The sequence below is a fragment of the Anomaloglossus baeobatrachus genome, chromosome 2, assembly GCF_048569485.1.
Source record: "Anomaloglossus baeobatrachus isolate aAnoBae1 chromosome 2, aAnoBae1.hap1, whole genome shotgun sequence".
NCBI lineage: Eukaryota > Metazoa > Chordata > Amphibia > Anura > Aromobatidae > Anomaloglossus > Anomaloglossus baeobatrachus.
This window is the reverse complement of record NC_134354.1, coordinates 288,575,856-288,591,433: the sequence shown is the minus strand read 5'-3', so window position 1 is coordinate 288,591,433 and position 15,578 is coordinate 288,575,856. Positions and strand designations below refer to the sequence as shown.

Below are 15,578 nucleotides of genomic sequence, written 5' to 3'. Positions count from 1 at the left end.
TCAGAAAAAAATAAATGCAGAGCTGACCTACTAATCCACACCAAGCCAAATTGCTTTTTCCATCTATGTGCTAGATTTCTTCTGTTCTAGCTTTGTTTGTTTCATTTTGTGGGTAAAAACTCTCCTGCAACTAACACATGAAAACAAGATGACATCTGAAATGTCGACTGTCTATAATAGCATCTTTTTTCAATGCTGCCTTTTTATTCCGGGAAACAATGATCCCGCTCTTTCTGGGGATTTGCCTTAGGTCATTCTGCCAGATTATACAAAAGCCCCGGAAAAGGATAAAACAAGACATTTTAGCCTGGCTTTACAGTGTGGATATGACTCACAGCAGAGCAGAACGTATCCTCATTAATGTTGCCTGCCAAACATTCAGCTGGTGATGGACTTTCCCTCATTTCATATTGTTACCATTGCCTTAAAATAGGCTTACACTTTGATATTCTACTGAAATTGAAAATAATTGCTATTGTCCCCGTTCACAAAATCTGTGACAATGTTATAACTAGGAATCGCAAGGTTGACAAAGCTTAAAAAGGCTTGCTATTATATATTGGATGTTACAGAACAACTGAGTCCTTTTTATATCTCTTGCTGTAGTAGATGAATCATGGTAGGTGAGATTGGAATGGTTAGAAGATAGGTTGTGTCAGGTGATGGCATCGTCCAGTGTCTGGCACCAGGACAAAGCAAGTTTGCAAAAAGTCCATGGAGAATGGGAAGTAGTAACCAATCATAAGCTTAAAGGGTTATTACCATCTCCAAGAACCTGTCCCAATATGTAGTAGGTGTAATAATAAGAATATTTGCAAATGCCTCCAATTTGAAATGTAGTAGGACCTTAGGTAATCATGGTGATGACCACACATATAGTCACAGCTAGTTAAGTTGCTACTGGCCATAACAATGGATACCTAAGGTAATGCAATGCCCTGAACATACGTAAGCAACAGTGAATCAGGAGAACTATACTACATTTGTAATTGGAGGTATTTGCTAATATTATCATTATTACACCTACTACACATTAGGATAGGATCTTGGAGATGTAAATACCCCTTTAAAATCACAACTGTGAGTAACCACGTGAAGTGAGCAATAAGATTTTACTTTGAAGCAATGCAAGAATTTAAAATTGCCTAGCCTGATGAATCACATTTTCTATGAGAGAGCAGGCACAAAGATAAACGAGTAGAAGGCCAATATGAATTGGGCAACATTCTGCTGGGAAATCTTGAGTCCTGGCATTCATCTGGATATTACTTTGACACTAAATATAGACTGAAACAAAGTGCACCCCTTCCTGACTGCAGTATTCCCTTATGACAGTGGACTCATTTATCAGTATAATGCAACCTGTCTCACACCAAACTTTGTACATAAATGATCTTAGGAACAATGCAACCAATTTAAGGTGATTATTTTACTCCACATTCCTCATATCCAAATCTCATTTAGCACCTTGGTGCATGATACCACAGGGCACCAAATGAGGCATGTTATTTGTTCCCAATAGGTTAGAGCTGTTTTGATGGTACAAGTGGGACCTGAAAAGTATTTGACAGGTTTAAACCTTTCACGGTCTATAATGTACAGTAATGCCATGGAGTAGGTCGTAGAAGCTATGCTATATCTGGCATCTGCATTTTTTATTTGTCGTTTTATAAGACACACTGGATTATAAGACTCACCCCAAATTTAGAGATAAAAAAAGGTTAACAAAAATGGGGTCTCTCTTATACTCCGGTGTTGCCTTACCGGAGGTGGGGACGGCAGCGGTGGTGAAGTGGAGCCACAGGAGGCAGGGTTGGTGCCGGTGGGGTCTGTGCTGGCAGCGGTGGGGTCTGTGCTGGCAGCGGTGGGGTCTGTGCCGGCAGCGGTGGGGTCTGTCCTGGCAGTGGTGGGTCTGTGCTGGCAGCGGAAGCTGCGGTGGCTGTGTGGAGCAGACCGCTGCGGCGGGTGTCCCAGATGCCCTGTCGGCGGTCTGGGCTTCAAAAAAATGGCGCCCAGAGCAGTGCGTGTGCAAAGGGAGCTCTCAGCCGAGAGCTCCATCTGCGTACGCGCTGCCTCCGAGCGCCATCATTTGCAGCCAGAGCATCTAGGACACCCTCCGCACAGCCACCACAGCTTCTGCAGCCAGCCGGCCGCCCGCACAGTGAGGCAGCCAGCCGGCCGCCCACACAGTGAGGCAGCCAGCCGGCCGCCAGCACAGTAAGGCAGCCAGCAGGCCGCCCGCACAGTGAGGCAGCCAGCTGGCTGCCAGCACAGTGAGGCAGCTAGCCAGCTGCCTGCACAGAAAGGCAGCTAGCCGGCCGCCTGCACAGTAAGGCAGCCAGCCGGTCACCCGCACAGAGGCATCCAGCTGGCCGTCCGCACAGAGAGGCATTCGGCAGCTCCCACAGACAACCGGCCGCACAGAGAGCCGCCTGCATAGAGAGGCAGCAGGCCGTCCGCACAGACAGCCGACCGCACAGAGTATATGTTAAAGGGAACCTGTCACCAAGTTTTTCCAATATAAGCTGTGGCCACCACCTGCAAGCCAAACCAGTCAGCGCTGGCTTCTCTATCCCTGCTTTGGACACAGAAGTAATTAACAGAAAGTTTCACCTGCAGCGTTCAATTCCTGGTAATTACTTAATTGTCTTTAGGCGGGGAGAAGGAAACCGGCGCTAATTGGTTGCAGGGCTCGCGTGTCATAATGTCAAGTAGGCCTTGGGAAGACGAATTCCAACATCGCCAGAACAGCATCGGCACAGGCAGTGAGTATAGGCATTTTTATTTTTAAGGGGGCGCACAAAGTATAATCACCTGTAAAGAAAGTGGATATCTTAATATCCAGAATCCACCATTTCCCAAAATACAAAAACATTTTACGAATCCACCTGGACCAATAATTTTCATAATAGAAGTCAATGGGGAACTCGAGCATTTTTCCAGGAAATCTTTCAAAAAAACGCTCAACTTTTCGATTGACTTCCATTATACTCGGGTACTTGAGTCAAGCAAGTAACCTAGATAACAGTTAATAACATGTATGAACAGGTAAGTAGCAACCATGACAAGGTAAGTGAACTCAAAAAGGTATAAGCAATGCACAAATATGAAGTATGTTATCCTTCTAAATCTGTGACGCCTGATCTCGAATGTGTGTTTCAGCATTGTGGCTTTTTTCGGGGAAGTCACTCCAGAACCATGCTTACTGATTTACATATAACATTCACATATAACTAGGTACTCAGACCGATTGCTGGTATTTGTCCACAGGGAAGGTGTACGGGAGTTCAGTGGGATGAACCCCAATCCGTGTAGTCTTTCTAAAGACAGCGAGGCCAACGGACGAGAGAACCTCTGACTCTCTTGTTTCCACACAACCCACAGATTTTTTTATTTGATTCAGATCTGTGCTCTGGATGAACCATTCCAAACCTTTTTGATTTTGTTTTGATTAATCAGTCTTTGATTGATTGGGAAATATGCTTAGGGTCGTTGTTATGATAAAAGGTGAAATTACTCATCATCTTCAGCTTTTTAGCAAAGGAGGTTTTGATGCAAAAATGATTGACATTTGAAACAGTGTATAATTTCCTCCACATTGACTAAATGCAATTCCCACTGCTGAAAAGATCCCCAAAGCAGAATATTGCCTTCATCACACTTCAGTTTGGGTTTGGTGTTCTGTTTGTGATGCACAGTTTGGCTTTAGGGACAAAAAGTTAAACTTTGGTCTCTTCAGGACACGTTCTCCCCCATGCTTTTGGCACACTTGATCTAGGTTTTGGCAAAACCATAGCTTGCATGTTTTTCTTTACAGGAAGCGATTTCCACCTTGCTAGACATATGAAGCCAGAAGATTATTGTCACATGTAGTACAAAACAAGTACTTGCTAAAAATTCGTAGTTTATTTAATGTTACTTTAGGTCTTTTGGCAACCTCCTGGGCCAATTTTCTTTTTGTCTTATCATCAGATTTCAAGGAATGTCCAGTTCTAGATTATACCACTGTTGTGCCAAATTTAAGCCACTTCTTGATGACTGTCCTCCTAGTGTTCCATTGTGTAGCTAATGACTTACAAATTTTTGTTTACCCTTCTCCTGACTGATAACTTTCAGCAATGAGGTCACTTTGCTGTATTGTAAGCTGTTTATGGATTATGGCTTTTATTGTAAATGGCAATTATGAAAATATCAGGAAAATCCTACTAGAATAGCTAAACTTGATATGGGGTTAATAAGAATCCCTTTAAATTATGGACACTGTACTGATTATTATGTATCATGAGATTAAATGTGATTGGCTAAGGGTACTGTCACACTTTAGCGACGCACCAGCGATCCCACCAGCGATCTGACCTGGTCAGGATCGCTGGTGCCGTCGCTACATGGTCGCTGGTGAGCTGTCAAACAGGCAGATCTCACCAGCGACCAGTGACCAGCCCCCAGCCAGCAGCGACGTGGAAGAGATGCTGCGCTTGCAGGGAGCCGGCGTCTGGAAGCTGCGGACACTGGTAACCACGGTAAACATCGGGTATGGTTACCCGATATTTACCTTGGTTACCAGCACACACCGCTTAGTCCTGGCTCCGTGCACTCGTAGCCACAGTACACATCGGGTTAATAAGCAAACCTTTGCTTATTTACCTGATGTGTAATCCGGCTACGTGTGCAGGGAGCAGGGAGCTGGCACTGGCAGCGTGAGAGCGGCGGACGCTAGTAACTAAGGGAAATATCGGGTAACCACCTTGGTTACAGCTTACTGCAGGCTGCCAGATGCCGGCTCCCTGCTCCTTGCACATTCAGGATTGTTGCTCTCTCGCTGTCACACACAGCGATGTGTGCTTAACAGCGGGAGAGCAACAATAAAAAAATGAACCAGGGCTGTGTGTAACGAGCAGCGATCTCACAGCAGGGGCCAGATCGCTGCTCAGTGTCACACACAGCGAGATCGCTAATGAGGCCACTGCTGCGTCACAAAAAACGTGACTCAGCAGCGATCTAGCTAGCAATCTCGCTATGTGAGAAGTACCCCTTAGTCTGAGCACAACAACATGCCCAATTAAAAGAGGATATTCTTATGTAGACAACCAAATTATTTTAGTTTTATTTTTAGCCCCCTCCCTCAAAATGATTTCAGTTTTTTTGTATGGAATTTGTACATATTATAGGTAATATTAAATGTTGAAAACAAGCTGTAATGATTGTTCTTGGTTTGATTTTTTTGCCATGAAAAAAGCCTTGCATTGTAACAGGGCTGTGTAGACTTTTTCTATTCACTGTAGGTCTAAAAATAGAAGACAAGCTAATAAGACAAACAAATGGTCTACAGAACTGTTATAGATGTAATAAGTGCAGATTAGAGCTTTAGTGCAAGTTTGTGGAGAAAATATGCTTTGAGGTCATTGAAGGAGAGTCTTCCAAACTCTCATTTAGGCCAAAGAGGGCTTAGAATATTGAGTTGGAAAGTAAAATACATGTCTCTACATTTCAGGAGATTAAACATATTGCTATTAGTTTTATTGATTTAGTCAATGGTTGTCATTAGTGATGAGCAAGTACTACCGTCCTTAGGTGCTTGGTACTTGTAATGAGCAGTTGGATGTATGACTCAAGTACCCAAGTATAATGGAAGTCAATCGAAACGTTGAGCGTTTTTTGAAAGATTTCCTGGAAAAATGCTCGAGTTCCCCATTGACTTCTGTTATGACAATTATTGGTCCAGGTGGATTCGTAAGATGTTTTTGGATTTTGGGAAATGTTGGATTCTGGATATTAAGATATCCACTTTCTTTACAGGTGATTATACCTTGCGCGCCCCCATAAAAATAAAAATGCCTATACTCACTGCCTGTGCCGATGCTGTTTCGGCGATGTTGGAACTCGTGTTCCCAATGCCTACTTGACATTATGACACGCGAGCCCGCAACCAATTAGCCGGTTTCCTTCTCCCCGCCTTCAGACGATTAAGTAATTACCAGGAAGTGAGTGCTGCAGGTGACACTTTGTTAATTACTCCTGTGTCCAAAGGCAGGGAGAGAGAAGCCGGCGCTGACTGGTTGTGGGGCTCGCATATCATAATGTCACGAGGGCCCTGGGAATGCGAGTTCCGACATAGCTGGAACTGTGTCAGCAAGAGAGTTAAGTATAGGCTCTTTTATTTTTATGGGGCTGCCCAGGGAATGGGAAGGGGTTGTCCAAATAGTGGAACTCAATGGAAAAGAACAACCTCCTGTGGTGCGGCAGTAATGGCCTTAATTACAGAACAAAAGACGGTGATTATAGGATGTTAGCTAAAATCCTTCAGGTCATTCGACCCGTCTCTGGGTTCCAAAGGTAGAAATGTTAAATGACCCCTCTCTGGGACTTCTAGTGTTAAATCATGTTATCCTGACTTACTGGAGCAGTGGCTGAAAGGAGAAAATGAGGTTTTATTGTCTCTGAGGGTGGGGGTAATCACCCTCTGGCACATTGACAGTCTTCTGTGCACACACATGGTATGGATGTCATACGAGTTGGGTTTTCTTTATTATTATTATTATTATTATTATTATTAATAATAATAATAATAATAATAATAATAATAATAATAATAATAATAATAATGTATTCATTTATATAGCGCTGTTAATTCCACAGCACTTTACATAGTGTTAGTGTGGGTAGAAGTTCCAAATAAAAAACAATTATAGACACTAAAAGTCAATGAGGATGGCAGTGGAGTAGGATTTGGAATAGAAGCAGATGGAGTTTTGTATATATGGTACTTAATAATTCGCCCTAGTGTGCTGTTGCTTGAATTCTGTCTACCATTATGGATCTTATCTGGCTGGATTCAAGTGTCCAATGCACTTCCATAAGAGATAGTAGTAGAAGTGGTTAGCAGGAGAGCTATTGGTATTCTCTAGTTAGCTTCAATATTGATGGTGTGTTCAACTCACATAAGGAAGGAATGTAGGTACTGCTGGCAGACGATCCTAATCAGGTACAGTCTATTAATCCTGTTGATACGTCTCTATTGTAGAAGCAATGGTCATTCTTCTGAGTTTCAGTTTTTGCAGCATCCTGAACTTTCATGCAGATCAGGTAAGGGTGCTTTCACACATCCGGATTTTTGCTCTGTGGCACAATACGGCGTTCTGCAGAAAAACCGCAACCGGCTTTTGTAACACCGGTTGCGTTTTTTTTTTGCATATACTTACATTAGTGCCGTATTGTGCCGCAGGGGCTTGCGTTCGGTCCGGTTTTTACCGCATGGGCAGATTTAGCCGATGCGGCGGCCGGATCGAACGTTCCCTGCAACGTTTTTTGCTCCGGCAAAAAACACCGCATCGCGCCGCATCCGGCCGCTGCGGCGCATTTTTCAATGCATACCTATGGAGGCCGGATGCGGCGCGATGCGGAAAAAAAACGCATCCGGCCGCCGCATGCTGTTTTTTTCCACTGCGCATGCTCAGTAGCATGCCGCAACCGGAAAAAACCGGACGGGCCGCATGTAAAAACTTATGCAAAGGATGCGGTGTTTTCGCCGCATCCGTTGCATAGTTTTCACAGCCGGATTGAGCCGCAGTGCTCAAACCGGATGTGTGAAAGTAGCCTAACCCTCACACCAATGAATTAACACTGACAGCATGTTCTAATCTGCATAAAACTACAAGCTGCTATAATTCACACTTAGTAGACCAACTACAGACATGACAGTACGGAATTCACATTTGAACAGTGTTCTGCACCTCCATACTGTGAGAACAGCAGAAATATCCTTCCCCAGCACCTTCCCAAACCATTAAGGTTCTGTTAAAAGTAGCCACCATATTACCGTATCTCCCTCTCGGTCCCTCACCAGCTCTGTGTTACACTACCTGTCCTCCCAAACAACTTACAGCAGTTTTCACTTGCCCCCAAAATTCACTCTGCTTTTCAGGGTGGATTAATATCAATTTTGCTATTCTGAACAAAATTAGAAACATGCTAAACAGAAAAGAAATGGCGCCCAGCCTTACTGTGCGCCATATTACATTAACCACAGCAGGAGTATGGCAATCATCTTCACTTTATCCACTGCCAAACACCTAGAATATTACTAGTGATCAAGGCAGAAATATGAGACATTATTTTAAAGTGTAAAGCCTGCACACACATCAGTGATGCCTGGGCTCGACATCCACTCCATTCAGACTGTGCTCTGCAGAGACCTATTGTCAAGATCAGTGTGAGATTCAGCACTCGGATTCTCTGCAATGAGGAATTTTTTTTAACTTCCATGCTTGGTATTAAACCCTTTTAGATACTATGCACCTAACTTTTATAACATTTTTAATGACATATTTATAAAAAACAAACATTTTTTGGTTCGGGGACGGTGGGACCTAATATTTTCTTTAAATTAAGGTGGCATGTTTTCAAATGGTTTAGAGGCTTTATTTAGGCTTACCTTTTATTCTTTTTTTTTACCCTTTATTTCTAGCTAAAACAAGTAATCATTATTAATATTTACACTTGTGCTCAAAAGTTTACATACCCCAACAGATTTTTTGCTTTCTTGTCTTTTTTCAGAGAATTCGTGATAACACAAAATCTTTTTTTCCACTCATGCTTAGTGGTTAGGTGAAACCATTTATTGTCAAATTACTGTGTTTTCTCTTCTTAAATCATAATAACCAAAAACATCCAAATGACCCTGATCAAAAGTTCACATACCCCATTTCTTAATACCGTGTATTTCCCCCTTCTAACATCAATGACAGCTTGAGGTCTTTTGTGGTAGTTGTGGATGAGGCTCTTTATTTTCTCAGATGGTAAAGCTGCCCTTTCTTCTTGGCAAAAAAGCCTCCAGTTCCTGTAAATTCCTGGGCTTTCTTGCATGAACTGCACACTTGAGTTCTTCTCAGAGTGGCTCAATGATATTGAGGTCAGGAGACTGAGATGGCCACTCCAGAACCTTCACTTTGTTCTCGTTGTCATGTTGGAACGTTCAAGTACCTCCCATGCACAGCTTCCGGGCTGATGAGTGCAAATTTGCCTCCAGAGTTTGCTGATAACATGCTGCATTAATCTTTCCTTCAACTTTGACCAAGTTTCCTTTGCCTTTGTAGCTCACACATCCCCACATCTTCAGCAATCCACCTCCATGCTTTACAGTAGGAATGGTGTTCCTTTCATCATAGGCCTTGTTGACACCTCTCCAAATGTAATGTTTATGGTTGTGGCCAAAAAGTTTGATTTTAGTCTCATCACTTCAAATTACCTTGTTCCAGAAGTTTGGAGGCTTGTCTCTGTGCTGTTTGGCGTATTGTAGATTAGATACTTTGTGGGATTTGTGCAGTAATGGCTTTCTTCTGGCGACTTGACCATGCAGTCCATTTTTCTTCAAGTGCCTCCTTATTGTACATCTTGAAACAGCCACACCGCTAGTTTTCAGTGAGTCCTGTGTTAGCTGATGTTGTTTGTTGGTTTTTCTTTGCATCCCAAACAATTTTCCTGGCAAATGTGGCGGAAATTTATGATGGTCTACCTGATTATGGTTTGGTTTTTACAGAGCCCCGATTTTCTCTTTGTTAATCAGTTTGAACACTGCTGACTGGCATTATCAATTCCTTGAATATCTTTTTGCACCTTTTCCTGTTTTATACAGATCAACTATCTTTTCCCGTACATCCGTTGACAATTCCTTTGCCTTCCCCATGACTCACAATCCAGAAACATCAGTGGCTGAATGAAAGATGCAAGAGTCTGTCTGGATCCCAGAAACTCACTCAGCGTTTATGCGCACACACTGATTACAAGCAAACAGGTCGCAGTGAGGATGTTACCTTTATTAGCCATTCAAACCCATTTGTGTGAACTTCTATGCATGTTATCAGGCCAAAATCACCAGGGTATGTGAACTTTTGATCAGGATCATTTGGATGTTTTTGGTGGTCATTATGATTTAAAAAGAGAAAACACAATAGTTTAACAATAAATGGATTCATCCAACCACTAACCATGAGTGGGGGAAAAAAGAATTTGTGTTATCATTAATATTCTCTGAGAAAGGCCAAGAAAGCAAAAAAATCTGCCGAGGTATGTAAACCTTTGAGCACAATTGTATATGTATTGTGGAAAATTCTAAAAATGTTGGAAAAATGACTTGGTATATGGCTATTATTCAAAAAAAATTGATTAAGCCAATGGTATCTTTTGTACAGGCACAGTGAGTAATCCTTTGTTCATTTGTTTTCACATACGTGCATGTGCGTCTCAGAACGCAGCCGAAAAGATGCGTTCTGAGACGCATTGTTACTGCAGAATTCCTGCTGAATTCATGCGTTCTGAATGCTTCCAGAACGCACATTTTTGACAGTGTGGTCCCAGTCTGCTCTGCAGCATCCCCATAGACTTTGAGCGGAGCCGAGTGGGACCGCACTGTCAAACATGACAACACTGACTGACATCCCCTCACACACCCCGACATTACCGCCGACATCCCCGCACACACCCCGACATTACCGCTGACATCCCCGCACACACCCCGACATCCCCACACACACCCCGACATTACCGCCGACATCCCCGCACACACCCAGACATCCCCGCACACACGCCGACATTACCGCTGACATCCCCGCACACACCCCGACATTACCGCTGACATCCCCGCACACACCCCGACATCCTCGCACACACCCCGACATTACCGCTGACATCCCCGCACACACCTTGACATCCCGTACACACCCCGACATTACCGCTGACATCCCCGCACACACCCCGATATTACCGCCGACATCCCAGCACACACCCCGACATTACCGCTGACATCCCCGCACACATCCCGACATTACCGCCGACATCCCCGCACACATCCCGACATCCCCGCACACACCTCGACATTACCGCTGACATCCCCGCACACACCCCGACATTACCGCTGACATCCCTGTACACATCCCGACATTACCGCCGACATCACAGCACACATCCCGACATTACCGCCGACATCACCGCACACACCCCGATATTACCACCTACATCCCCGCACACATCCCGACATCCCCGCACACATCCCGACATTACCGCCAACATCCCCGCACACGCCCCGACATTACCGCTGACATCCCCTCACACATCCCGACATTACCGCCGACATCCCCGCACACATCCCCGCACACACCCCGACATTACCGCCGACATCCCCGCACACATCCCGACATTACCGCCGACATCCCCGCACACATCCCGACATCCCCGCACACACCCCGACATCCCCGCACACACCCCGACATTACCGCCGACATCCCCGCACACATCCCGACATTACCGCCGACATCCCCGCACACATACCGGCATTACCTCAGTGACGTCCCCGCTGACAGCTCGATTCACTTCAGTTGCTGCATGGAGCTCACAGGGGCGGCGGTGTACTACTGCCGCTCCTGTCAGCTTCATGTAGCAGAGCTGGAAGCGACGCAGGACCTCCGTGGATTACGTCGGACCTAGAGGGGTTTTCGGGGCTTAATAAAGTGGTGAACGAGGGTGTTTTTTTTTGTCTTTTATTACAAATAAAGAATTTTTTCAGGTGTATGTGTTTATTTACTTTCACTTACAGGTTAATTATGGAAGGTATCTCGGGGAGACGCCTGTCGTGATTAACCTAGGACCTAGTGGCAGCTATGGGCTGCCATTAACTCCTTATTACCCCGATTGCCACCGCACCAGGGCAATTCGGGATGAGCCGGGTAGAGTCACGGGACTGTCGCATCTCATGGGTGCGGCAATTCCGGGCGGCTGCTGGCTGATATTGTTAGGCTGGGGGGCTCCCCATAACGTGGCGCTCCCATCCTGGGAATACCAGCCTTCAGCCATGTGGCTTTATCTTGGCTGTTATCAAAATTGTGGGGGACCGCACGGCATTTTTTTAAAATTATTTATTTATTTTACTGCAGCTGTGATTGGTTGCAGTCAGACACGCCCCCTGCTGAGTGACAGCTGTCTCACTGCAACCAATCATAGGCGCCGGTGGGCGGGGAAAGCAGGGAATATGAGATTGAATAATGAGCGGCCGGCATTTTCAAAAAAGGAAAAGCCGCCGGAGCAGTGTGAATGCCATGCAGCGCCGCGCTGGTGATCGGGGATCGGTGAGTATGAGAGAGGGGGAGAGCATGACTGACGGACAGAGAGAGGGACAGACAGAGAGAGACCGACCGACAGAGAGAGAGACAGACAGAGCGACCAACTGACAGAGAAAGAGACCGACCGACCGACCGACAGAGGGAGATTCACCGACATCCACAGACAGAGATTGACCGACATTGACAGAGAGAGACTGAAAAGACTTGCATTTAAAGCATGCGGAACGCAACAAAAATGCAGTCCAAGTGCATTTTGGTTGTGTTGTGACCCACATAATTGATTTCAATTGGTGGAGAACGCAGCTACAACGCACAAAAGAAGTGACATGCTGCTTTTTTTTCCGCAGCGATTTTGGGCATCCAAAACGCTGCGTTTACAAACGCAGCGTATGCATTGATTTTTCAGCTTTCTCATAGACTTTGCTGGGGAAGCTGAACGCATGCAGTAACGCTACAGTTCAAAACGCATGGAAAGAAACGTAACGTGCGCACATAGCCTAATAGTCTTTGTTATTTGTAATGTGAGTTGAAGTTAATGGTTCTACTTTTCTTTCCATCCTCTCTTCTGCCCTATCTTCTGGCTATTTGTTTAGTTAATTGTGCAGAAGTGCATTGCATGCCTTATAAGCCTCCTGACATTGGCATATTATGCATGTCATTCTCCACAAGGAGAAACGTTCCCCCTTAAAGGGAACCTGTCACCAGATTTTGCCCCTACAAGCTTAGGCCACCACCAGTAGGCTCTTATATATATAGCATTCCAGACCGCTGTGTATAACTTCAAAAAGACCTTTATTATACTCACCTAGGGCACGGTCCTTTCTAGTGGGCGTCGCTGCTTGCGGGTCCTGCACTTCCTTTCTGCTTCTATCGCCATTCTCCTTCTCAGTCGACATTGTAGTCCTGTACAGTTGCACTTTGATCTTCACTGCTGAGAGCAGCCTGGGCTGTTATATACAGCATTCCAAAATGCTGTATACAAGAGCCTACTGGTGGTGGCCACAGCTTATAAGGGACAAATCTGGGGACAGGTTCCCTTTAAACTCCAGTCAGAGGTCTGTCACCAAGCCAGATCTCTTATTTTGCACCGAGGAGTGGCAAAACCCTGAAACATGTGTCTAAAAATGGAGTTTCTGGTTAGGCTTCTTATCCTAAGTCATGTGGCAATGCTCGTTAAAGGATCGGGATTACCTTTTAGGATCTCTACATCTTATATGTGGCATAAGAGATCGAGTCCTCTTCCTTCTGAAGAGGCTATTTGCATATCTGTCCTCTTAGTGACAAGACAGTTCTTTGCTTGTGTAGGTTTTATTATGTCCTGAAAGAATGGTGCTGTGTATCCTTACCAAGCGATCATGAAAAAAAGAGGAACAACCTTATTTTTTAACAATTAATGGACACTTCATATGCATCAGAGAAATGTCTAGTGTTACACGCTGCTTTAGACCATGAATCTATTTTATGTAGGTATGCCTGCTATTTTCTACTGAAATCTGTCATTGTGTTTATTGCACCAGTTGCTCCTTTGTTGCCCGGCAACCTGAGCTCAAGATGACTGAGAAGGCATGCTGAAAGCCTGCCTGCATCTGTTTGCTCTTGTTATTCTCTTTGTAACACTGCGGTTAGTTGGCCTTCGTTGTGAGGCTTTTTGTTTTAGAGCTGCTGCAACCAGAAAGTGAAATATGGGTGTGTTTGGTAGACTTAAACACGTGTTCAGTTGTTCACATACACAGACATGAGATAAACTTAGTACATCCTCTTTGAAGGCATGCAATGGAAAGATAAGTCTGACATGCCCTTTGGTGCTGTGAAAGTGCCGTATATTTTCAGACTATAAGACGCACATGAGTCACATTCCCCCTGTTATGTTATGGTAGTAATATCCCCCAATTCTGTACTAATGTCCCCCAACCTGGGTCCCTTCCAGATATATTCTGTATGTCCTCCGTCCTGGTGTGTATGTCCTCCGTCCTGGTGTATATGTCCCCCATCTTGGTATATATGTCCCTAATCCCTGTATATATGTCCACCATCTTAGTATATATATATATATATATATATATATATATGTATATATATGTATGTTCTCCCTCCTTGTAAATGTGTCCCTCATCCTGGTATATCTGTGCACCATCCTGGAGCATATGTCCTCCATCCTGGTATATGTGATTCCCTTCCTGTATCATATGTCCTGCATCCTGGTATATATTATTCCCTTCCTGGTATATATCCCTAATCCTGGTATATATGTTCCCCCTCATGGGCCCAACCTGTTGTATATGCCTCCCGTTATACCGCGCACATTAAAAGAAAATAAACAATTATACTCTCCTCCCCTCCTCCCCCCGGGTGCACAGTATCCTCTTTTAATGCCAGCAACTGACTTCGGCGTGCAATCGGGGCAGCGCATGAAGTTGCTGCCATGCGGGCCATTCATACCGACGTCAGCTGCCGGCTTATCCAAAATTAATATTCACTGCTCACTATGCCCGGGGCTATGGATGTGGGGAGAAGTGAATATTCATTTTCTTTAATAGCTGCAGGAAGCCGTCAGCTGAGATCAACCCGCTATTAAAGAAAATGACAATTTACTGCTCCCCACGCCATAATCCCACCCACCTCTTGCCGTTAGCTTCAGTGGATTGGGGATGGGTTGTTACTGACATCTGGTGAGAAATTCATATCAATAGCGACTTTAGAAATATATTTACTTAAAAAATTGGGGATATATTCAATACTTATTTCAACCCACTGTGTATATTATAATATATTATAATGTCGAATATTGACTTTTGGGAACTTGCTGAATTACATTATTAATTTCTATTTATAGCAGTCAGATGTTTTTTGTGTTCTAAAAAGAAATTCCGGGTATTATTTGCCAAAGATACTGATAATCTATGCCAGCACTTATCAGACGCAGCATGGTTATGTGGAACACACTGCTGGAAGTAGACAGGCAATTATTTATGTTTAACTGATCCCATCTGTTGTCTGAGTCTGAGAGAAAACTTGGTGGGAATATATGATGTAAGAAAGGACGAGCGATGCACTAAGAAGAATGAATGCAAAGAATAACGGGTAGAATAGAGCAAACACAATTAGTGAAAATTATTATTAATTGTGTATACTACGACTTTGCTCTTTTTTATGTGTGAGGGGTATTATTAACAATTAAGGAACATGTGTATGATGGATTTATCCATACCTGTAGCATACAGTGGCATACCTCCTGTGCATAGGTTTGTAGGATTCTTTTGGCATATTTGCTAAAAGTTAAAAAAAAAAGACCCCTCTAACCTTAGAAGCACTGAATGCTGGGTTCTGTCTCCAGTGAAGAGTACAATTTGATTTGACAATTCTTTATGGTATTTTCTTGCCTTATTGTCTGTTATAAATGATTTAGAGACAAAATGTATAATTGGTGGAGGAAGGTTGAACTAGATGGACCTAGGTCTTTTTTCAACC

The 15,578-nt window shown here is 44.1% G+C and overlaps 1 protein-coding gene across 3 annotated transcripts in view; it reads left to right on the top strand.

The window, feature by feature from the left end:
• Positions 1–15,578, top strand: part of CUEDC1 (CUE domain containing 1) — a 217,816-nt gene that overhangs the window by 73,228 nt on the left and 129,010 nt on the right. The window lies entirely within an intron of this gene.